Here is a 24,692-nt window from a genome sequence, read left to right as displayed (position 1 = left end):
TAACCAGTTAATGTCCAAACATGGTTAATTAAGTATTGAACTCTTGAAGTACAAAAAGTGTAACAAAAGGAAGACAATGAAGTGGCAAAGCTCACCACTCAACCCGGCACTGTCCAGTATGGCAGCTGCTAGCCACATGTGGCTATTTAATAAGTGAAATGTGGCTAACCCAAATTGAGAGATGCTGTAACTGAAAAATACATACCAGATTTCAAAGACTTAGAATGAAAAAACAATCACAATAGCTCATTAATAAATTCTGTATGATTACATGTTAAAATGGTAGTATTTTAGATCTATTCGGTTAAATAAAATATGTTAAAATTATTTCACCTTTTTATTTTTACTTTTACAAATTACATATGTGGGAGACATTGTATTTCTGTTGTGCTAACCTGTCTAATCTGTTCAAAAATGAGACACGTTTCTCCAATCTGCTCTGAAAAAAAGATACTATCAGCTCTGCCAAAGCGATGGCGTCATTAAATGAGACTAATCCATGGTCTCTCACTGGTTGGGCTTTGTAAATTTAATTAGCTAATGAAGCTCTGGCTAAGAATAAGGTCCATATGGTTGCTTTCCCTTTGGCTAAGGACAGAAATGTGGCTGAAAAACAGGGGTACACAGTTATTATTGTGGTTATTTTGATTGGGATTGAATAATAGTCTGAAAACCTGTAGTTGATTTTCTAAAAGGGTCATAGGCAAAATGATATTTAAAATGCCCTAATAGGCTAGAATTTTCTGACCTTTGAATTTTCCATAAGCATCACACCTGGAATGATTCCGCAATTCTTATATAGCAAGCAGCAGTCTAAATCTTTAAAAATAGAACAATGTATACCAAATTGAAGAGGTTTTCTGAACAGACATTCAAGCATACCGTCTGAATAGTAACAGTAACAAATGGTCTTTTAAAAGTATGTATTCATGTTTCAAATGTCATCTAAAGAACACACAGACCTTTCTACATTTTTAACTTCATCCTGTAAATTTGGCTTGTACAATTTTAACCCTCATCATGACAGAATATAAGAACTTGAAGGAAAGGAACCTCCCATTAGCATTACTGAATTAGTTAATCTTTTTTTCAATATTTTCTTCCATTGGTTTTCTCCTTATGTTGTAATTATGTATTTTTGGCTAAGACTCCTCTGAGCTATTCTTGCAGTTCTCTTGGGCAACTGATGGACACTTTAATGGTAAGCATACTACAGAATGATAGTTTTTCAGTCCAGTGATTTGGGAATAGTTCATAGATGTGGAACATTTTCTGTTTAGGTATTTCTGGCCACCAACTCTGACAAATGGAAAGAGCCAGTAGTATAGCAATGTTATGGGAAAGCAGAATCCCAGATTTCTAAGTACCCTACAGTGACACTCTTCAGCTATAAACTACCCCAATCTTCTATTCCCTTTAATTTGTTTCTCTCTGAATATACTTTAAACCTCTTTCCATTCCCTAATGAAAGCTATATTTTGGGTTTATTACCTTCCAGATCAGGATTGCAGAGTTTCTAATAAGTGACATTTGGTAGGAGTTACAGAGTAAACATGCTTAAGGGGCCTGAGCTAAACAGCGCTGACGTCAACCCATTAGTAAGAATAGGGAAAGGCTGCCTAAAGTTTATCCCTTTGTTGGATTGAATGTGAGCAGCTGACTGATAAACAACAAGCCTGTCGTTGCTGGAGTGGGCTCCAAGCGTGATGTGGTGTGATTATGGGATACTGAGTTCTTTAACATAGCATCTCATGTCTCGTGGCTCATCATTCACACACTTTTTTAAGCATGCCCAAAGTTTCTTACACAGATGCTCCTTTTGCTGGCATTAGCTTCCTTCAGGAAAGCCAGCAAGATACTCTGAGCCAAGAGTCACTTTCTCGGTTATGAAAACTGGCTTTCAGATCAAAGGGTTACTGCAGTTCATGAGCAGCAACTTTTAAACTAAGTGCTATATTGGCTCTCCAGAATGACAAACCCATGTACTTCATGAAGTAGGCTATACCCTACTTGTGTAGGTGCCTGCAGTTTAGCTCCAGTGTACTGCTCAACCTTGCTAACATTATGTTGCGAATCTTGGTGATTTACTGCTTTTTCAGAGTAGGGGGAATGACATCTCGAAAGAAAAAATAATATTATTTGGCCATCGTTATATAATTTGATCCAACAAATAGTTATTTATTGTTACCCTTCTGTGTACAAATGCGAAGTTGAAGTAGACAGGAATTTTGTTCTACTGGTGGTGACCAGATAGGAAGATAATTACTGTGCAAGTCAGAAAGTGATACATGTCATGCGAGTTTACTGATAAGGTATGATGGCAAAATTCAGAAGGAAAAAAAAAGGTAATTCTCCATGATGATTATGGCTTTGCATGTATGGCTTTGCAGAAGTATTTAAAGGATTGAGTGGACTTTGGACATGCAAAGGTATGGAGGCAAAACATACAAGGTAGAGAGAATCACACCATAAAGGGCACACAGTTAGATCCTAATGAGAATTTTAAACACTTTGCCTTGTTCTGATTAACTGAGCTGACAACATTGGTTTCATGCCATGTCTTGCTCTTTCCTCTATGGCACTGTTATAATCTCTGGAAATCCAGCCTCTAATGAGAGTGTAGCAGAAAAATATTTGGGAGGTACACACACACACACACACACACACACACATTCTTAATATAAAATATCCAGCACTTCCTACCACCAAACAGGTTTCATGTTTCATGAAGACATTTCCATGGATGACCCCTTTGCCCTGGTTTACATGCCCAATATGAACCCAAGTTTCCTTAAACCAGAATACCCAGGAACCTCTACGTTTGGAGTTCCAGAGTCAAAGCTTAGTAAAATACTATGCAGTCGTTCAGGGAAAGAGGAAATGTGCTGATGCCTTCTATCTAGATCGGGGGTTCTCAATTGGAGGCAATTTTGATGAGGTTGAGAACCCCTCCTCTAGGTCAAGCTTTAATCCATTTCTCCCCACAATAAAATACCTCCCTTAAAATCCCTTATTTGGAGGAATTGGTAATTTCAAATTAATTACAGGCAAAAAAATATATATATATCTAATCTCCAGTTTTGCACTTGTTACAGAGCCAAAGTGCTCCAGAAGGAAGCACTGGTTAGACTTCCATCTAACCTACCTTGGCTTAGTCACAAAAAACTCAAAATGGAAAATCACAAAACTTCTAGCCTAATACTCATGGGAACAATGGTGCCACTTGTCTTACATAGCCTGCTAATCTTGAAGAATGAATACCTTATTTATGGATAATTTTTTCACTTTTTTGTTTTTGAGGAACTGGGGTCTCCATTCAACAATGGAATATTTCAGAGTATTTTGGCTTTCTTTGTAAGTTAGGCCCTTGTTTTACTTGTCTTTTTCTCTTAAAAGGCAAAAGAGGGAGAATATTGGGAGGAAATAAAGAAATGCCACCACTCCTGATCATATTAAACGTATTTGTTTGTTTTAGTAGGCTCGTTCATAATCATTGGGGTTTTAGCATATGTAAACATCTAAGTGGTTTATTTGTCCAATGTGAATATATCATAAAATGTATGAAAAGTAAAAGCTTAAGGTCATGTAAGGGCAAACTCTGTAAAGCAGTAAGTTCTTACTTTGTCATTAGGCTCATTACAATAGTTTGAAGAGTTGCAGTGACTTGGTCAGCAAGGGATCTCCTCGTTTGACATTGTGCCATAAGAATCCCATGGCAATCACTTTTGTTAGTGCCTGCCAGAGTTTTTGGTCCCTGGACCTACCACCAAGATCCCAGAGGTGATAGAGCTGGTGGGACAGCAGCCGAGCAAGTAGGGAGGAGTGGTGGAGGGGAAGGACTACGCTTTACACATGCTGAGTCCATTTGGATTCCAATCCTAGATTTGGAGTTGTTAAAGTCCAGCTGTTAAATGAAACAAGTGGAGCACATGAGACTCTTAAGCATTTGAGCCATAAATTAATTCAAGGTCACCGTGGCCTAGGTTTAACCCAAGAAGGAAGGACAAAGAAAGGTGAGGCAATAAAAAAAAAGCCCCAGCCAATAAAATTTCTGTGATTTTTTTAGGCCTGTGATTTCCCCCATAAGGAGAAGAAATCACCACGATGGGTATTTTATATTGTGGTAACCTGAAATCCTCTATATGCTGTAGAGAGATATGTAGGTTGCAAGCCTGTAGTTCCCTGAGAAAATTAACTTCTCCTATAGTATACTCTTGGCAAGGGCTCTGGAAAGATCTAGCTCATGCTTTCCATGACAGTATACAGAGGAACATCAGTGTGATGTATTTAAGTGATGTAAGCTGACTTTGTTAATTTTAACATTGGAATGGCATCTGGTCTGTGTCAAGGGCTGTATTGGTATGAATGATGATGGGGGTGGGGGAAAAGAGACCTAGATTTCCCAAATATGGCCACTGATGAGTAATGCGTTATTCCTCTCCTAGTTCCCCTGTTAAGACCAAAGCTAAGAAGAAGAGCCTCATACAATCCCTGTCAATTTTTAAATGATCGATGAGCATGTGTCAAAATGCACAGGGACCACAAACTATGGGACTGAGTTTTTGTGGTTGTGTTTTTCTAAACGGAGAGAGAAATTTTGAGGACATTGTGTTCTGGCAAGTGATGCAGAAGAATTTTCTCTGCTTTCCTCCTGAAACCTAATTCAGATAGTCCTGGAAATGCAAAGAGGCATTTGCATCTCAAACAATTTTGCATAATCTTTAAAGCCGCTTGTTGTCTAATTATTAGCCTGGACTAGTATTTATCCTTTAGAAAATAAATCCTAATGTCTGCCAATATAGTATACTGATCACCAGCAGTATACTACAAACAGGCTATATTTACGATATTTACGGAGGTCAATTCTTTGCTGTTCAATCATGTCGTATTAATACTGTCATGTGGTAGTCCAGATTTATGCTGCTTCAAGAGAGTGTGTGACCTCCAGGCTCCATGCCAAGGAAGCCGGTGATCCAACATTAATGTAATTAGGCATCCAAAGTGAGCAGTTTCCTTTTCCACCACTGCAATAGAGCTGGATAATACAAATTATATTCTTTAATCCTTCTATTTTGTAAGAACCCAAGTAGGCCCATCCCATATTCTTAATCAAAGGGATGAAAATTTAGAAAAAAATTTTAACCCTACTTTAAAAAATGATCACACTGATTTTTGGAATCTTAACATTGAACAATTTGTTTTTATATTAGCAGCCAATTTATTTCTTAAGTGGGTTACCAAGGGATTTTAAAATAGAGTGCTTTCCATAAAGAAATTGATAAAGGAGAATCATGTTATGGGACCTCGAACAGATCCCCAGTTTAACTACTACAATATTTTTCCTTCACTTAACTTTCCATACAGCTGCACAATCTCTCTGGAAAGGGTAAACACTGAGCACTAAGCAATCCCTTCATCCCTGTATCTGTAGGGAAAGGGACTGGCAGTCAAGCTGATGTGAACTTTGTCCCAGTAGTAAGGGCCCTGGGAACTCCATTTTAGAGTCACTCCCCTGGGTAGTTGGTGTCTTAAAGAGAGAATCTACCTAGTATCATGCCGATGTTCTCATGACAACAGTTCAGCTCCCAGACAGTCTTTCCTTACAGCTGAGGGGTGGCTCAGACACCAGGGGCTCTGACTTAGGTTTTATTCTCCTTGTTTTCCATATCACTGTGGATTTCATTTTTTACTAGGGTCACACCCTCTATTTATGCTCTTGAGTTGGCTTTACTAATTGAATTTTAAAATCAATAAATAATTTCCTCATTAGCAAATGAAATAAACAGAACTTGAAATGTTTCATTTAAGTGTATGAATATAATGTCACAATGTGTTTAGAGAACATTCTACATAGATCTATACTGTATCTATATATTCCCTTCTTTCTAGGCTAGGGAAGTGCAAGAACTGTGGTTAGTAACATTCAATGGAAGAATGTCCAGCCCATTAAATTCATGTGCACGTGGCCAACGCTCCATTTCAAACACAGTTGTTTTCCCAAGTGAAGAGGATTTTGCTACCATTATATTTCCTACTGCTAGCCCCTCCCTCTATTTCCTACATTTTACCCATGTTTACATGATCCCATTGTCCTCTGCCTTTCATTTAAACTACCACGAATTTATTTTAGAAGAATATTTCAATGATTTAAACTAGAAGTAAATTGTACTTGCACAATACCTTGTCACAGAGAAATAACCTCAAAGATCCCCAATATTTCCTTCTGCCCAAAGGCTTGACTAGAGTTAGTAAGTCCATCTAGAAGACTGGAGCTAACTTACAACTTAGGGTCCTCGGCTGCTCCCCATCTAACTGGCTCTGCTGGACTTTCATGGGGCTCCTTCTGCCCTGAGTTCAGCTTGGCATCAGAGGTAACTGAGAGAGCAGAAGATGTGGGAGGGAAGCACTCACTCCTTCCACAAAGTCATCGGGAACATTCGTGGGCAGTCATTCTCTTCCAGAACTTTGGTAATAGATCCAATCTTGAACCTCACAGATGACAACACTCTCTTAGTTCCTATCAGAGGAAAAAAACAGAAGTGTAGCAAGATCCAAGAATTTCCAAACAGGAAAGAGTCTTGGAGACAATCAATGTCACTCTGAGTACGCAGTTCTCTACCATGTAAGAGCACTGAATTTTGCTTGAAAGTCCTCACTCCTTAAGGTGTTTGGGAAAAAAGAAGTGGACTCAGGATTGTATCCACGAGATGGAGAGAGCGCAAGGCAGAGGAGGTTATGAAAAAGAAGTCTCTTGCTAAAGAGGGAAAGCACCTCATTTTATCATAACTGCCTGCTTAATTAAATGCATTTCCTAGGCTGTTTTATTCATAAAAGTCAGTCTGTAGGTTAGGGAATAATTGATTGCTCAGAAATTGGCAAGTACGGTACTTACTAAGGAACATTTTTCTATATGATGTCTTTGGCATTTGTGGTTTGCTAGTTCTATTTTCAGCACTAGACACTGTAGCATAAAATCATAGCTCCATCCTGCGGCACCAGTGTCACTTCTACCAGTGATCCCTGGGCTTAGAGAAAACAGTGCAGTTACCGCATGCATGGAAAGTGGATGCCTAAGTAAATGCTAAATTTATCAGGAGGGATATTATTATTGAAATGCACTCATGATTATTTCCTCTGGCCTCTAGATGGAAACTCGGGCAAATAGCTTTGCCATAAGTAGTGCTGGACAAACCTGGTGCAATTCCACAGTGATAAATGCTGAGTTTCATTTAACTTTCAGTCACTGATGTATGTGATACGTGCAGGAGCATTTACACGAGATCTTCTACTAGGAAATTATATGGGCTACAGAACAAATCGATCTACCATAAAGCATACCCCCTGTGCAGCATGCTCTACAGTCTTAGTAATTTAGTGAGATAATAAATGAAATTTCATCAAAATTAATGTGATGAGAGTGTAACTGATGGAAATTTTACCTGCCAAAATGCAACAGGCAAAAATAATAATGATAAGAAGAGCAAGAAAGAAAGATTAAGAGAGTGACAAAGGAAGAAAGGCAGAAAAGAAGAGAGAGAGAGAGAGAGAACTAGCATATGCAAAATCCACGAAGGGCCGCTGAGAACTAGCTTTTGCTTTCATTCCCTGAACAACAGAAAAAATGTTATCTGATCAATCCAAGAAAATGTTATGGAAAAGGATCAATTTAATGAGCTATTCAAATGTGGGGAGTGAGACAGATGAGAGAGAGATGGGTTGTTTCTTAATCATATTTGCTCTTGAGCGTCTAAATAGGGGCAGGGAGACCAGAACCTAGTATGATGTTTTCCTCCTGCCAATGGTGGGATCATTGTTTTCAGTTTATTAGAGGAGCTTTTTAACTCTATAGATTGCCCCCACTCACCCTTCACTACCCATCCAGAGGTTCTGATTCTACAGAAATATAAGGAATCTACATGTTTGTTTTTAAAGCTCCCAGGAAACTCTGGCGGCCAGTAGATCAGGCACAGTTTAGGTAATCTTAGGTTTCTGCCACTAACCTTAAGAACTCACAAGCTAAAAAGCTGATTCCTCAAGGTGCCATGAGCCTCATTTTCACTGGGAACCCACTTTCTTCCCATACGCTTAAGCTTTTGCAGATCTCTTCTTTTGGAAAACCACCATTCCATGCCCATCACCTTCTCATTTGTGTCAAAACCCCTTGAGTGTGTCAACAGCATTACAGTCTCAAAATCTCTCCTTATGTCCTCATGAATTACTACACAAATCAGCTTTTGGCTTTTTATTTCCAAATAGTCTCCTCTTGGTACAAACCATGACCTGTTTTTTCACCCCTGCACTTGTGAGCCTTCTGATTTTTGACTTTACAGCCTCTACCTTTGTGTTGAAGGACTTGATACCCTCAGTTTCAAGGACCCTGCAGTTTTTCAGCCTCCCTATTCCTACCCTGCCCTTCTTTCTCCTTCTATCCTTTTACATTCTTACCTCACTGGTAAGAATCACTGCAGGATTTATTTTACGTTTTTGACTTTTTCTTCTAACCTCATTCCTTTGGAGAAATTTTGTCAGCTCACATGAGTAGCTTCAGCTGCCATCTCAATTTGCATGGCACGTACATGAAGACCTCTCATCTAAACACATCACCTTCACTGGAGACCTGTATTTTACACATTCTGTAATACATTCCCCCCATCATGACCTAGAAGGAGAGATAACAAAGCCAGAGTTCATTATCTTCTCCCTACAAAATCCCTTAGATACTCCCCACCCCCATATTATTATTTATCTCCCATGCCCTTGGAAATATCTAATAGAAGTTAGGTAGAAAGGCTCAGAGGAGAAGGCAGTGGGGTGGCTACAGTTTTTTTCTCCATATTCTTTCTTAGATTTATCTCTTTCTTCTGGTTCTGGACCAGCTTTCTCAGCCCCACCCCGTCCTGTCAGTAAGCAGGAGGGATTACAGAAGCTCTACTTGCCGTCAGGACCTCCGTGGCACATTAAGCTTGGTAATCATCAGCTTCTGACCTGCTCTCCAGTTCCAAGAGTGCAGTCGGTCATTTACCAACTGCTTTGGAATTTCTGTGTATTTTTGGTGTTCTTCCAAGTACTCAAGGGAAAAAGTACTCAAGTGTTAGAATTCTGAAATCTTCCTGAAAGTCAGGTTTGATTTTCTTTCTGGTCTCCACCTTCCTGTCTTTATTCCAGGGCTTCAGTTCATCCTAAAAGAAGGCATTTCCTTCCTGCTATTGGTCCTCTTGGAGGGTTTGAATTTCTCCCTGGGAAGGACAGAAAAAAAAACGCCTGGAGCTGAATGCAGTCCTTTTTCCTTTCACTCCTTGGTGTTGCTTCATCTTCCATTCTGCCTCACCCAGCTCTCTGTTTCTTTGCCCATCCTACCCAGTTGTTTACCTAACTATCTCCCATTGTGTATGCCTATATTTGGGGGGTACCATGTTCTGCCTCTTTGGAATGGACCTTCTCCCACCTTGGGTGACTTTATAAACCTCCCTGTTATCCAACCACCTGCTGTACTACCAGGGACAGCTCAAGGTCCAGTTCTCTATGTAGCCCTAAGACATGACAGAAACTGCTGCCACCAAACTGTCTCCTTTGTCTTCACCCTCTCACTGACCCTTCATGCCTAACACTAAACAGGGCAAGGGGCTGCTGGGATTTCATTCATTGCCCCAAATGTTTTAGACTTAATTTGCCTGCTGTATTAAATTAAATAATTATTTCTTATCATGGACTGCAATATAAAAACTATGTTCTTTATTCTTTCTATTGTCTTCTTTCTCTCTCTCTCCACATACATATACAGCCACACACGCACACATCCACATTGTCTGCCGAGTAGCCTAAGAACATTTTTCATAGTAACTACTAGTGTAACCAAAGACCAATACCTTTTTACCCTTTCCCACACTTCAACTTGTGAATTTCCATTTCATTGCATCATATTGGTTATAATTCTCTCACCAATTCTCCTGCCAATTCTTTAAAAGATAATGTAATGTAATAGTGGTTTTCCATGTAATACATTAACCTGAGACTTCAGTTTTTGGTAATTTCATTTAAAAACGGTGTACGCACCCAAATACACTTTGTAATGAAGTTTGCCAAGACCACTCATGGTTGGTAAAAATAAAATGAGGTATGTGCTCAGGTCTGAATTTATGTTAGGTAATTAGATTTGCTGTTCATGAAAATCAGGTCAGTTCCACAGTCTCATAGTGTTTCCTCCACCAGAATTTGTGTTTTCCTGCTTCCATCACCTCCATCTTGCTGTGAGAAACTGATCTTTGCAGGCTGGAGGAGGAGCTCAGAGAGAGCGTTTTATGGAATTTCAATTTGTTTTCTCTAACCCACAAAGAAATGTTCAGTAAGGAGAAATTGCAGGAAAGAATTTAAAGCAACTTCCTTCTATTTCTTCAGCTTTGACTGGCCTAGACTGGAGGCCAAGGGCCAAACAGCTCTTCCAAACATGCTCCTGGATGGGAACCTGGCTCGGTGCTCTCTGGGGTTGGGAGAGGCGGGGGTGCTAAGGCTCTCCCAGGCCAGGAGATAGCACCTTCTCCTTGGCTACTTCCCTGGTTCCTCTCCTTCATTTTCTTTCTATTCTTCGACAACGTACGCTTTCTCCCAGGGTTAGAGTGGTTGTCCTACAATCAAAGTTGTCCACACTGTCTACAAATCAAAAAGGCCCATGAACTCTTCATTACAAAATTGTGTCCTCATGATGTTCTCTTCTCCCCAAGCTCTCTTTCTTCACTCATCTCCTATCAACCTTCTACCACATACATCACATCATAAATACATGCCAGACAGAACCTGGCACTCCTTAAACTTGCCATGCCTTTTCATTTCTCTGTTCTTTTCACCGTTATTTATTTATTTATTTATTTTACTTTTTGTCTTTTAGCTTTCAATGCTCTTCTTCTCCCCCATTTCTGCCTGGCAAAATCCTACACTTGTCTTCAAGACTCAGCTCTCTTCTTCCTGCCTCTTGTGAAGCTGTGTGAGTCGCTCATCCTCTGAGCTCTTATAGCTACTTATAATTGGCACATACAGAAGTATGTGATCTTTTTATTTGCATGCCTGTCACCCCTCTTCACTGTCAGTTCATATTCCTCCTTTATGTCCCTGACACTGAACACGGGCCTGACATGTAGTTGGCACTCAGTAAATGTCTATGAAATGGCAGGACGGAGTAACATGCTGTAGAAATCTGAAGTGCAACTAATTAGTTCATTTGGTCCCTGCTGATGAGGTCAAAAGTCATGAACTTGAATCATCTACAAGTCGCTAATTTTGCTCACTGTCATTGAGAAATCTCTACTATGACCCTATCTCTTCAAAATGTTAGTTGCGTTTTACCAAGAAATCCAAGAGACAGTGATAGATCCGAATAAACTCAGGTGCACACTTGTGACAGACAGATCAGCCAACGCAGTCGCAAGTGTCTGTTCACACGGTGGGCCAGCAGGGTGTTCACTGTCCATGCACACAGAGGACATGGTGGTGTCCAGCCTCTGCTGATGTGGCTACAGTTGAGTGTAGAAGGCACTGCCAGAGGATTTTACATTTGGAGAGCTCTAAAGACCCAGAACTGTATTTTTATGAATTCTCTTCCATTCCATCACCAATCTCACTAACCCTTGAATACTTATATTAGGAAGTCCAATTTTATGAAAGAATTTTGGTTTAAAACTATAAAGAGGATTGTAATTCTTTGAAAGGCACAAAAATAATTCAATAGAAAATGAATTCAGGACCAGTGAAGGGGGCACCTAGATATCAAATTAATATAATGGTGAAAATCTACAGATAACTTATTTAAAGTTTTTCTGATCTATATAACACGACAAACTGAAAACTTCTTATTTCTAAATTAATAGGATTTATTCAGGATATATAGACCTGTTGTAGAGATGCATTACAAAACTTTCCCTTAATTTTCAATTTAATTAAAGCCCACCACATATTGTAATTAACGTAAGTTAAATCCAGTTCTACATGATTAAAGTTAATAGAAGCATCACTCTTTGGCCTTCTGGCTAAGAACAAGGGTAAATTTAATAGAAGGGCTAAATTCCAATAGGGCAATATAATAATAAATATTAAATAAAGTGTTTGTTCATTTTGTAGAAGTTAGTTGCATCTGCGGCGTAAGGCCTTCAGTTATGTAAACATGAAATACAACTCTGAAAGAAAATCCATGAATCGATCTCAGATATTATTGTCTTTCCATTCACCTGGTAAATTCTTATTTTCCAAACTGAGTATTGGAATATTAATATTTTAATCCAACATACTTATTTTAGAGTGGATCTTAGGAAGAGTTAGTTTACTAAAAAGGTGGTTGGAGTCTAGAGACCTAAGTTTGCTCATTTGCAAAATGAGAATATTAAGTTAGATGACGATAATAAACCACTTTGCATTTGAAAATGCTTAATGTGGGAAGGGTTCTTTCAGATACATTATTCCATTTTATTGACATATAAACCCTGTGGGATACACAAACATATTTTTCCCATTTTATATTTGATGAAACTGAAATTTGGAGAGAGAATGCAACTTGCAAAAAACCCTGCTACTAAAAGCTATAAATCTGCATTGCAAATGCCAAGCTAGGTTCATCTGCCCTTTCTACCTACAAGATTCTCTGAACAAAAGTGTAGCCTTCCCAGAGAATTTGTAAAATAAGGCAAATGCTTAAAACCTTTCCCCATGAGAAGATTTATGCCTGGGTGAAAAGCTGTAATCATGGTGAGGATTTGCTTTTTGAGCACAAGCTGTGAAGTGCACACAATACGAAATAAAATTAAAAATTAAAAAATGTTTAAAAGCCTACTTAACAAAGTTTCCCCTACAATCAATTTGCATCTTTTTATGCAGCTCATCAGAAGCCCTCTAATTAATCCAAGAATTACTCACCAAGTACTTTCTCACTATGTTTGGTCCAGTGGTTCAATTTTGTGGAACCATGTCATTATTTTCATTCTGTGAACCTGCTTTGATTATATAAAATCTAACTGGGGAAAACTTCCATTACAAGCAAGAAACATAAAAAGGGAAAAAGCAAAACACATTTTCAGTTCAAAGCCAATAAATGCTATCCTAGTTTTGGCTAATTTTTATTTTAAGCTTCAAATTGCCAGTATCAATATAAGTTTAATTGCTTTCTTGCTGATTTTATCTTGCAGTGATGACCTATAAAGTACCCTGGATCCCTTCTGTTAAGAATCTGAGCTCAAAATGATAACTGTTTGGTGTAGTTTTAAATGAAGTCGAGTACCCAGAAAAGATTTAAAGATTCAAATAAGTCCTCTGCCAAAAGGTTCAGCAAGAGTCCATAGTCAGTGAATCATTTTCTGCAGAGAAAAGGCAGCAACAGAAAGCAAGGACGATACTAAGGTCCTTGATATGTTATTGGAAATAAATTTTGATTCATTATTTATTCCAGTTTTCATTTTTACTTGTTTGTGATTAGATACCCAAGTGGCGTAAAGGTATACTACTTGAAGGACTTCCTAGCTTGCAACACTGCTTGAAGATCGCAATTCCTTCTGTATTTATTCCCTTTGAATTAATGAGATGGGTTTCCTTTAAAACTAGAAGTATATTTTCTAAGTGGAATAAACACACACACACAGTCATTGACCATTCCCACTTCAGTGCAAATAAATCATGAGGTTGTCATCTGGTGGCAGGGTTCTGCACATCAGGTTGCACAATGATGAAAGAACAGAAAAGTGCAAGGATGGGCAACTGCTAAGCGTGATGTCCACAGGGCTTGAGGACAATAACAAGACTGGATGGTCTTGATTGACTATCATTGTATCATTTTACTCTTCAGCCAGTGTTTCCATGGACATGGTAGATTCCTTTCAGGTCAAGAACTCATCAGACCACGTTTCTGTACATCCAACCTTACTAAAGGAAATCTGTGTTTCCATTCTATGGGTCGTTAAATTTGTAAAGCATACATTAGGATTATGGCCAATGAAGAAACGGCAATGAGTTTTCAAAGAAAATCATGCATTTTGTCTTTTTGTATCATCAGTTTTCATTTAATTAAAAAAAGGGGGAAAGAAAAGGTTTCTATGAAGAGTAGTGAATTGGATTTCAGCAGCACCAGAGAAGAAAAGTATTACAGTACCAGCAGAGCAAACAAATACCAGATGTGGATTTGGAGTCTGGAGATGAGTTTTAATTCTGATTCTGGCATCCCCTTGCTTTGAGGTATGGGCTATCTCATTGAGTCTCAGTTTGCTCATCTGTATAATAAGAAGTGAACAGGGAGATATCTGTAATCAATGACTAAGAGACCATGCTTCTAGACTAGAATGTAGTGTTGGAAAGACAAAGGTTGAATTAAAGGGGAAAAATGCCTAGTGCTCTTAGGGTGAAAAACCTAGAAATGGGCGATTGGTAAATGGGCACTTAAAATTGGCATTTGCAGATGATTTAAAATGAGGAATTATTTGTAACTGAACAAACGCGAAACTCAGCCAGAATGAATGGCCTTCTAGGGAATTATCATTGGCAAATGATCCCTAAAAATTTTTCCAGCAAATCGAGCCAAAAGGTTAGTAATGATTTAGAAGAGAATTCCTCCTTGAAAAATTTCCTACAGGGCAGAATTCAAACAAGAACTTCAATAAAGGCCAAGAAAAAAGAGAGAGAAGAAGTTACTTCTTAGGTTAGAATTTGGGGGCAGGGCCCAAGCATGTAGAGGTCACAGGAAACATATACATCCAACCTCTAAGAGGACTAACCCAAAGTGGCTCAGCCATAATAAAACACCAAAAGTTTGTAATAGTTTTGGTTTGCTTTGTTTATTTTCCCCCATAAAATATATGTCCATTTATTTAGATAGGGGCAGTAGAAAGAAGAAAAAAGGACCTACAATTAATCATAGAGATATAGTTAAATACCTTATGGTGGAATTAATTCATGAAATAACATACACCAGTTTAAAGGAGAGTTTTGTAAAAATGCCCAGTCATGGGAAGTGTTCAAAATATAATGTTACGTGGCCTTCCGGGAAGATGGCCGAATAGAGTAGCTCAAGATCAATTTCCTGTTCCACCGAAAATTAGGGAAGGGACAGGAGGGTGACTGAGGCAGTGAGTTGGGAGTGCGGCTGACCTGGGAGAGCCATCAGCACCACAAGGGGCAGCCCTAGTTGCAGAGGCCGAAGAACTGAGAGAGGCAGAAAGCTGGAGCCTGGCACGGAGGTCAGAGCCATGGACCTAGTGGGAGTGCACGGTCAGGAGCTCAGGACTGGGAAGTAAGCCAGGCTGCATTCCTTGGGCGTGCTACCCTCACCAGTGCAGCCCCGTGACTGCTGACTCACCCCACACCCCAAGCACCTGAACCCCATCACCCTCTCCCACTCCCTGTGCTCCAGGTGCCCCGAACCCACCAGCCCCCAGTGCATGTACCTGCCCTACACCCCACACCCCACACCCCACACCAAGTGCAGCCCACCCACCTCTCCTGCACCCCTCCTGACACTTCCTCCTCTTTCATGTTCCCTGCAGGCTGTTGCCAGTGCATAAAGGCTGTGGGCACTAACCTCCATACCTAGGTTACCCTGACCTCCTCCTACCCCCCACCCATAGTGTCGCACAGCCTCACTCCACCCTGCCTGAGCTCTATACATCCGTTTATGGCACTCATAGGCCTATGCATGCACATGGTCCCCCAGTCCCGTCATTCAGCTCTGGGAACTGCGCTTTACAGCAGTCCTAGACCTGTACATGTGCACAGCCCTCAGCCTCACTTCTCAGCTCTGAGAAAGTGCTGACCTGCGCAGCCGGGTCACATCTGCCCCTAATCCACAAAAGCATAATGCCAACCTACTGCCATAGTTTCACGCATGTGCACAAAGGACCCCGTGCCTTGGACCAGCACACACCAGGGTTACACCAGCCAGACCGGTGCACCCACACAGCAACATCCTCCCTGGCTGCTGGGTGTCCACATTCACAAACATCAGCATGACATCCCCAATCTGCATGTATACTGCCCTGAAGCAAATTATCCCACTGAGTGCCCCACCCCATTCCCTGCTCCCTGCTATAAAACCATCCTGCAAGCACAAGGCCTTAGACTACTGAAGAAAATCAGCTCCCAGAGTAAACCAATCAAGATATTTACATGCCATGAAGATGGCAGAATATCACTAAGCATGTCACGATGAGGACAGATATAGCCCTGCCTAACGACCACATTAAAACACCAGCGGAGAAACAGACATTGGAAAAACTAATAGAAGATGTTCATACAACTCTATTTAATAAAATATGTGGGATAGCAAATGACATAAAGAAGACAGTGGAAGAACTTAAAGAGGAATTTGAAAGAATAAATAGAAAGATAGCAGGTATCACAGAGATTAAAGACTCTGTTGGCCAAATAAAAACCATACTGAAGGCACACAATGCCAGATTTGAAGAGACGGAAGAAAGAATAAAGTGACATAGAGCACAGGATAATTGACTTCGAAGAATCAAAACAGCAAATGGCAAAAAAAGATGGAAAAAATTAAATGGGAACTCAGGGAAATGATAGACAAAACAAAGCACAAAAATATAAGAATCATTGGTGTCCCAGAAAGAGAAGAGAGAAGGAAAGGGCTAGGAAGAGTAGTTGAGAATATAATGGGGGAAACCTTCTGAACCCTCATAAAGGACATAAATATACAAATCAAGGAAGCCCAACAAACTCCAAACAGAATAAATCCAAATAGGCCTTCCCCAAAGCACATACTAATCAGTCTGTCAAATGTTGAAGAGAAGCAGAAAATCCTGAAAGTGACAAGAGAAAAGCAATCTACTACATACAAAGGAAATCAAATAAGACTGAGTTCAGACTACTCAACTAGCACCCTGGAGGTGAGAAGGCAGGGGTATGATAAACTCAAAATCCTGAAAGAGAAGGACTTCTAGCCAAGAATTCTATACCCAGCCAAATTGTCCTTCAAAATTGAGAGAGAAATTAAAGTTTTCACAGGCAAAGGAGTCCTGAAAGAATTTGTGAACAAGAGACCAGCCCTGCAAGAAATACTAAAAGGAGTTCTGCTGGCTGAAAAAAAAAAAGACAAGAGCGGGAGGTCTGGAAGAGGGCACAGAGTTGAAGAGTACCACTAAGGGAATTTAAAGAATACACAGATGAAGAGGGGAAAGCATATATAGATATGACAAAATAAAAAAGCTAAGAGGGTGGAACCAAGAAAGGCCTTTTCAGTAATAACTTTGAATGTTAATGGACTAAACTTACCAATTAAAAGATACAGATTGGCAGAATGGATTAATAAACATAATCCAGCTATATGCTGCTTACAAGAGACTCATCTTGGACACAAGGATACAAATAGATTGAAAGTGAAAGGATGGAAAAAGATTTTCCACACAAGTTGTAACCAAAAGAAAGCAAGAGTAGCTATACTAGTATTGGACAAAATAGACTTTAAATGTTAAGACATCATACGAGACAAAGAAGGACACTATATACTAATTAAAGAGTCATTTCACCAAGAAGATATAATAATCATGAATGTTTATGCTCCCAATCAAGGAGCTCCAAAGTACATGAGACAGACATTGGCAAAAATGAAAGGAGTGATAGATGTTTCAAAAACAATAATAGGAGATTTCAATACACCACTCTCCTCTATAGATAGACAAACCAAACAGAAGATCAACAAGGAAATAGAGAAGTTAAATAACTTGATAAATGAATTAGATACTAACAGATATATATAGGTCATTGTACCCCAAAGCACAAGGTTATACATTCTTCTCTAGTGCTCATGGAAAATTCTCCAGGATAGATCGTATGCTGGGGCACAAAACAAGTCTTTATAAATTTAAAAATATTGAAATTATTCAAAGCACTTTGATTACAGTGGGATGAAGCTGGATCTCAATAACCACCGAAGAATGAAAACATTCACAAATATATGGAGGTTAAATGACACACTCTTAAACAACCAGTGGATCAAAGAAGAAATTGCTAGAGAAATCAGTAACTATCTGCAAATGAATGAAAATGAAAAACAACTTAGCAGAACTTATGGGATGCAGCAAAGGCTGTTCCAAGAGGGAAATTTATTGCCCTAAATGCCCATATTAAAAAGCAAGAAAGAGCAAAAATGGAGGACTTAGCACACATGTAAAAACTTGACAAAGAACAGCAAACTAACCCCAAAGCAAGTAGGAGAAGAGAAATAACAAAGATTAAAGCAGAGGTAAATGAATGGGAGAAACAAAGAACAATAGAAAGATTCAGTAAAACCGAAAGTTAGATCTTTTAGAAAATCAGTAAAATTGATGGACTACTAGCAAGACTGACAAAGAAAAAAAGAGAGACGATGTAAATGAACAAAATCAATAATGAGAAAGCGTGCATTACCACAGACCCTGAAAAAATAAAAGAAATCATAAGAGGATACTATGAACAACGACATACCAACAAACTAGAACTTAGATGAGATGGACAAATACCTGGAGATACACAAACAAGCTACACTGACTCAAGAAGAAATAGAAGATCTCAACAAACCAATCACAAGTAAAGAGATTCAATCAGTCATCAAAATTCTTCCTACAAAGAAAAGCCCAGGGCCAGATGGCCTCACAGGGGAATTTTATCAAACATTCCAGAAAGAACTAACACCAATCCTGCTCAAAGTTTTCCAAAAAATTGAGGAAAAAGGAACTCTATCTAACTCATTTTATGAAGCTAATATCATTTTAATACCAAAACCAGGTAAAGATGCTATAAGAAAGGAAAACAGCAGGCCAATCTCTCTAATGCACATAGATGCAAAAATTCTCAATAACATATTAGCAAATCGAATCCAACCACACATTAAAAGAATTATACACCATGACCAAGTGGGGTTTATACCAGGAACGCAAGGATGTTTCAACACAAGAAAATCAATTAATGTAATACAGCACATTGGCAAATGGAAAGAGGAAAAATCACATGATCATCTTGATTGATGCTGGAAAAGCATTAGACAAAATTCAGCATCCTTTTCTGATAAAAACTCTGCAAGAGATAGAAATCAAAGGTAACTACCTCAATATGAAAAAGAAAATAAATGAAAAACCAATAGCCAGCATTGTACTTAATGGAGAGAGACTGAACGCTTTCCCCCTAAGATCAGATACAAGACAAGGATGCCCACTATCACCACTATTATTCAACATTGTGCTAGAAGTTCTAGCTAGAGCAGTCAAGCACAACAAAGAAATAAAAAGCATCCAAATTGGAAAGGAAGAAGTGAAACTCTCATTATTTGCAGATGACATGATCCTATACATGGAAGATCCTGAGAAGTCTACACAAAGTTACTTGAGCCAATGAACAAATTCAGTAAGGTGGCAGGATATAAAATTAATGTGGCTAGGGGCCAAGATGGTGGCTTAGTAAGGTACGCGCGTCTTAGTTCCTCCTCCAGAACAACTAAATAACCAGAAACAGTACAGAACAGTTCCCGGAGCCACGACAGAGATTGGACACACAGCATACCCCAGTCTGGACTGGCTGGACCGACTGTGAGGCTCCGCTGCGGTGAGATCCCTGAGTGGCACGCGCTTCCCCAGGCCATGGCGGCTGGCGGCCGGCACCCCTCCCTCCCTCCTTTCCAGGCCGGCTGAGAGTCTTGGAGAGGCAAGTTCCCCAAGCCGCGGAGGCCGGCACCCCTCCCTCGCGGGCGGCTGGCACCCCTCCTTTGCGGGCGGCTTCCCAGACCGGCTATGAGCCTCGGATCAGCGAGATCCCCAAGCCGCGGTGGCTGGTGGCTGGCGCCCCTCCCCCACAGGTGGCTACCCGGAGGGAAAGGAAAGAGTCTCCAACAGTAGCAGGGACTGAGTCCAACCAAACACCAATAGTGGCATTAATAAACAAATTCTGACTACTAAAAATAGGCCCCCAGCTCAGGCGAAACTGATCAAGGCGGAAGTCGCCTATTGGGCTAACTGAAAAAGAGAAAAGGGGGTGAAGCAGAGCCTTCTGCGGCTGTTTCTACAGAGGCTTGGTGCCTCTGGGCTCAGCGCCAGGATTACACAAGTTGCAACTGCCCCAAACGCGGAAACAGGCTGCTTTCAGGGCTCTCTACCACCTGAACCTTCCCCACGGGAGGGGTGAAACGCATCTCAGGTGGAATCCCTCTCTCAAGGAATTCAGATCCCAGGACTTTGCAATTTGAAGCCATTAAAACCAGCCTACAACCTTTCCTCTGTCTCCACCACACACACAGCAGGGAGAGCCTTCCAAAGTTAAAGGAGCCACAACATCTTTTGCTGGTGGGACCCACAGACAGACAAGTGCCACATACTGGGCAAGATAAGAAAAACAGAGCCCAGAGACTTCACAGGAAAGTCTTTCAACCTGCTGGGTCTCACACTCAGGGAAATCTGATTAAATGTCCAGACACCAGCAAAAAATAACAAATCATACCAGGAAAATTGAAGATATGGATGGCCCAGTCAAAGGAACAAACCAATAGTTCAAATGAGATACAGGAGCTGAGACAACTAATTCTGAATATACGAATAGAAATGGAAAACCTCTTCAAAAACCAAATCAATAAATTGAGGGAGGACATGAAGAAGGCAAGGGATGAACAAAAAGAAGAAATGGAAAGTCTGAAAAAACAAATCACAGAACTTATGGGAATGAAAGATACAGTAGAAGAGATGAAAAAAACAATGGAAACCTACAATGGTAGATTTCAAGAGACAGAGCTTAGAATTAGTGAACTGGAGGATGGAACATCTGAATTCCAAAAAGAAACAGAAACTATAGGGAAAAGAATGGAAAAATTTGAGCAGGGGCTCAGGGAATTGAATGATAATATGAAGTGCACAAATATACGTGTTGTGGGTGTCCCAGAAGGAGAAGAGAAGGGAAAAGGAGGAGAAAAACTAATTGAGGAAATTATCACTGAAAATTTCCCAACTCTTATGAAAGACCTAAAATTACAGATCCAAGAAGTGCAGCGCACCCCAAAGAGAATAGACCCAAATAGGCATTCTCCAAGATACTTACTAGTTAGAATGTCAGAGGTCAAAGAGAAAGAGAGGATCTTGAAAGCAGCAAGAGAAAAACAATCCATCACATACAAGGGAAACCCAATAAGACTATGTGTAGATTTCTCAGCAGAAACCATGGAGGCAAGAAGACAGTGGGATGATATATTTAAATTACTAAAAGAGAAAAACTGCCAACCAAGAATTCTATATCCAGCAAAATTGTCCTTCAAAAATGAGGGAGAAATTAAAACATTTTCAGACAAAAAGTCACTGAGAGAATTTGTGACCAAGAGACCAGCTCTGCAAGAAATACTAAAGGGAGCACTAGAGTCAGATACGAAAAGACAGAAGAGAGAGGTGTGGAGAAGAGTGTAGAAAGAAGGAAAATCAGATATGATATATATAATACAAAAGGCAAAATGGTAGAGGAAAGTATTACCCAAACAGTAATAACACTAAACGTTAATGGACTGAATTCCCCAATCAAAAGACATAGACTGGCAGAATGGATTAAAAAACGGGATCCTTCTATATGCTGTCTAAAATTAATGTGCAAAAATCAGTAACATTTCTATACACAAGCAATGACGTAGCTGAGGAGTCAGTTAAGGAAAATATTCCATTCAAAATAGCAACTAAAAGAATCAAATACTTAGGAATGAACTTAACTTGGGATGTAAAGGACTTGTACACAGGAAACTACATAACGTTGCTGAAAGAAATCAAAGCAGATATAAATAGATGGAAAAACATTCCCTGCTCATGAATAGGAAAGCTAAACATAGTTAAGACGTCAGTTCTCCCCAAATTGATCTACAGATTCAACACAGTACCAGTCAAAATTCCAACAACTTACTTTGAAGATTTGGAAAAGCTAAATTCATCTGGAAGGGAAAGAGACCCCGAATAGCTAAAAAAGAATAACGAAATGGGAGGATTAACACTCCCTGACTTTAAAACCTATTATAAAACCATAGTGATCAAACAGTATGGTACTGGCATAAAGATAGAAGCATTGACCAATGGAATTAAATCGAGAGTGCAGAAATAGACCACCAAATCTATGGTCAACTGATTTTTGACAAGGCCCCCAAATCCTCTGAACTGGGACAAAATAGTTTTTTCAATAATTGGGCATGGAAGAACTGGATATCAACAGTCAAGAGAATGAAAGAGGACACCTATCTTACACCCTACACAAAAATTCACTCAAAGTGGTTCAAACACCTAAATATAAGAACTAGCACCATAAAGCTTCCATAAGAAAATGTAAGAAACATCTTCAAGACCTAGCAATAGGAGGTAGCTTCCTAAACTTTATACCCGAAGCACAAGCAACAAAAGAAAAAATAGATAAATGGAAATTCCTCAAAATCAAATGCTTCTGCACCTCAAAACACTTTGTCAAAAGGTGAAGAGGCAGCCAACTCAATGGGAGAAAATATTTGGAAATCACATATTGGACAAAGGTTTGATTTCCTGTATATACAAAGAAATCATACAACTCAACAATACAAGAACAAACAACCCAATTATAAAATGGGCTAAAGATATGAATAGGCATTTTTCTAAAGGGCAAATACAGATGGCTCAAAAGCACATGAAGAGATGCTCATTTTCATTAGCAATAAGGGAAATGCAGGTCAAGAATACAATGAGATACCACCTCACACCTGTAAGAATGGCTGCTATTAAACAAACAGGAAACTATAAATGTTGGAGAGGATGTGGAGAAACTGGGACACTTGTGCACTGCTGGTGGGAATGTATAATGGTGCAGCCACCAGAGAAGACTGGCAGTTCCTTAGGAAACTAAATATCGAGTTGCCCTATGACCCAGCAATAGCACTACTTGGTATATACCCAGAGGAGCTGAAAGCAACAACACAAACAGACATTTGCACGCCAATATTCACAGCAGCATTATTCATAATCACCAAAAGATGGAAACAAACCAAATGCCCATCAATGGACGAGTGGATTAACAAATATGGTATATACATATGATGGAATATTATGCATCAGTAAGACAAAATGACATCCTGAAGCACATGACAAGATGGATGAGCCTTGAGGACATAATACTAAGTGAAATTAACCAGACACAAAAGGTAGATGCTATATGATTCCACTTTTATGACCAGCATAATGGTATAATCTAAGGCTTATAATACAGAATACAGGGATTTAGAGATACATAGATGGTTGAACCGTTAGCTAATGAGGTTGAACTCCAGTATAAGGGAATAGATAGGAGCAAAGGTGATTCTCTAGTGTGGCTATAAATAATATTATCATATGGAAGATGAAGAAGATTGAAAGGGGTTGTATAGACCTATGTGTCCCACTGATTCACGTTAGAAATATGAATTAGTTCTTGCAAGAATTACTTCAAAGATATCATTCTTGTATAAAGAGTGTTTAAATCCAGGTACAGGAAAAAACTGCTAATGCATGCTATGAGCTATATTCAAAAGGAAATCATTAGCACTACCATAGCAACAGCAAAGGTAAATATTAGGGAAGGTACAAGAGTTAACAGAAGGTTTAGATTTCCTATTTGGCGAAGGTGTGTTTATTGGTTTTCTTTCTCTGGGGACCAGTGAAATCTAAAATTGAGAATGTTGATGGGCTGTGGACTTTGGGCCCTCTACATGATGCCCGATGAATGCAGGTGCCTGAAGGATGCACTGATGGAATAGTAGACTGGTGAACCATGGTGTATACTTATGAACGAAGTTGTGCAGCTACAAAAAGGAACGAAGTCATGAGGCATGCAACAATGTGAATGAACCTGTGGGACATTTGGTGAGACAAAATAAACCAGAAGCAAAAGAACAGAAATGGTATGGTCACCTTTAGAAAATGCTTATAAGAAAACAGGAGTCTAGATTGTAAACTTTTAAGGCAGATGCATTAAGTCTGGAGTGGTGATTATTATTTCTGGATTTTGAGAGGCTGTTTTATACATATAATCTGATATTTAGAGATAAGAATGAAGCCAAACAGGTTGGTGTTAAAGTAATTCAGAACATAGAGGTAAGGAAGACAGTGCCTTTATTTTAGAACCACACATACTCTTTGAGACCAAGGGAAGAAAGATTTATTTGTTCTGGAACTGAAATTTTCTATAGTGCATAATCTAGTTCAACCTATCTGTATAGCTCATTTGGACAACTGAAACACGGGAGCACAGAATAAGAAACAGGTCCTTTAATCCTGTATAGATGATTGTAATGTCTGGAAACAAACTAGAGTATATTAAGCTACATAATCAAAAAGTGTTGGCAAAGTCCCTGAGGGAGGGGAGAAAGAATATGGAACCATCAAACCTTACCATCAGGGAATCCCCTGATACTGTGTCAAACTTTAGGGACACCCAGATCAGTAGGCGTGTCCTCAATCATGAGGCTTACTCTTGTGAAGCTTATATAGGTAGCAGAGAAGCTTAGACTACCTATAGGGATTCCTAAGAGTTTATTTTGGAGGACCTCTTTTGTGGCTCAGATGTGGCCTCAGTCTCGCTAAGCCCAACTCTGCAAGTGAAATCATTATCCTCTCCCCTACATGACATCCAGGGGTGAAAGTCTCCCTGGCAATGTGGGAGATGACTCCCAGGGATGAATCCAGACCTGGCACCATGGGATCAGCAATTCCATCCTGACCAAAAGGGGG

At 39.6% G+C, this 24,692-nt stretch overlaps 1 protein-coding gene and 1 long non-coding RNA gene across 21 annotated transcripts in view; one reads left to right on the top strand and one right to left on the bottom strand.

Annotated features, from left to right (window-relative positions):
- Nucleotides 1–24,692, top strand: part of SLC8A1 (solute carrier family 8 member A1) — a 390,011-nt gene that overhangs the window by 285,041 nt on the left and 80,278 nt on the right. The gene's annotated exons all lie outside the window — the stretch shown is intronic.
- The window catches only part of LOC143660734 (uncharacterized), a 69,551-nt gene that overhangs the window by 24,241 nt on the left and 20,618 nt on the right, over nt 1–24,692 (bottom strand). The gene's annotated exons all lie outside the window — the stretch shown is intronic.

This window comes from Tamandua tetradactyla, chromosome 17, assembly GCF_023851605.1.
Source record: "Tamandua tetradactyla isolate mTamTet1 chromosome 17, mTamTet1.pri, whole genome shotgun sequence".
Taxonomy (NCBI): domain Eukaryota; kingdom Metazoa; phylum Chordata; class Mammalia; order Pilosa; family Myrmecophagidae; genus Tamandua; species Tamandua tetradactyla.
The sequence above is the reverse complement of the archived record's forward strand: the minus strand, read 5'-3'. Positions and strand labels throughout refer to the sequence as shown.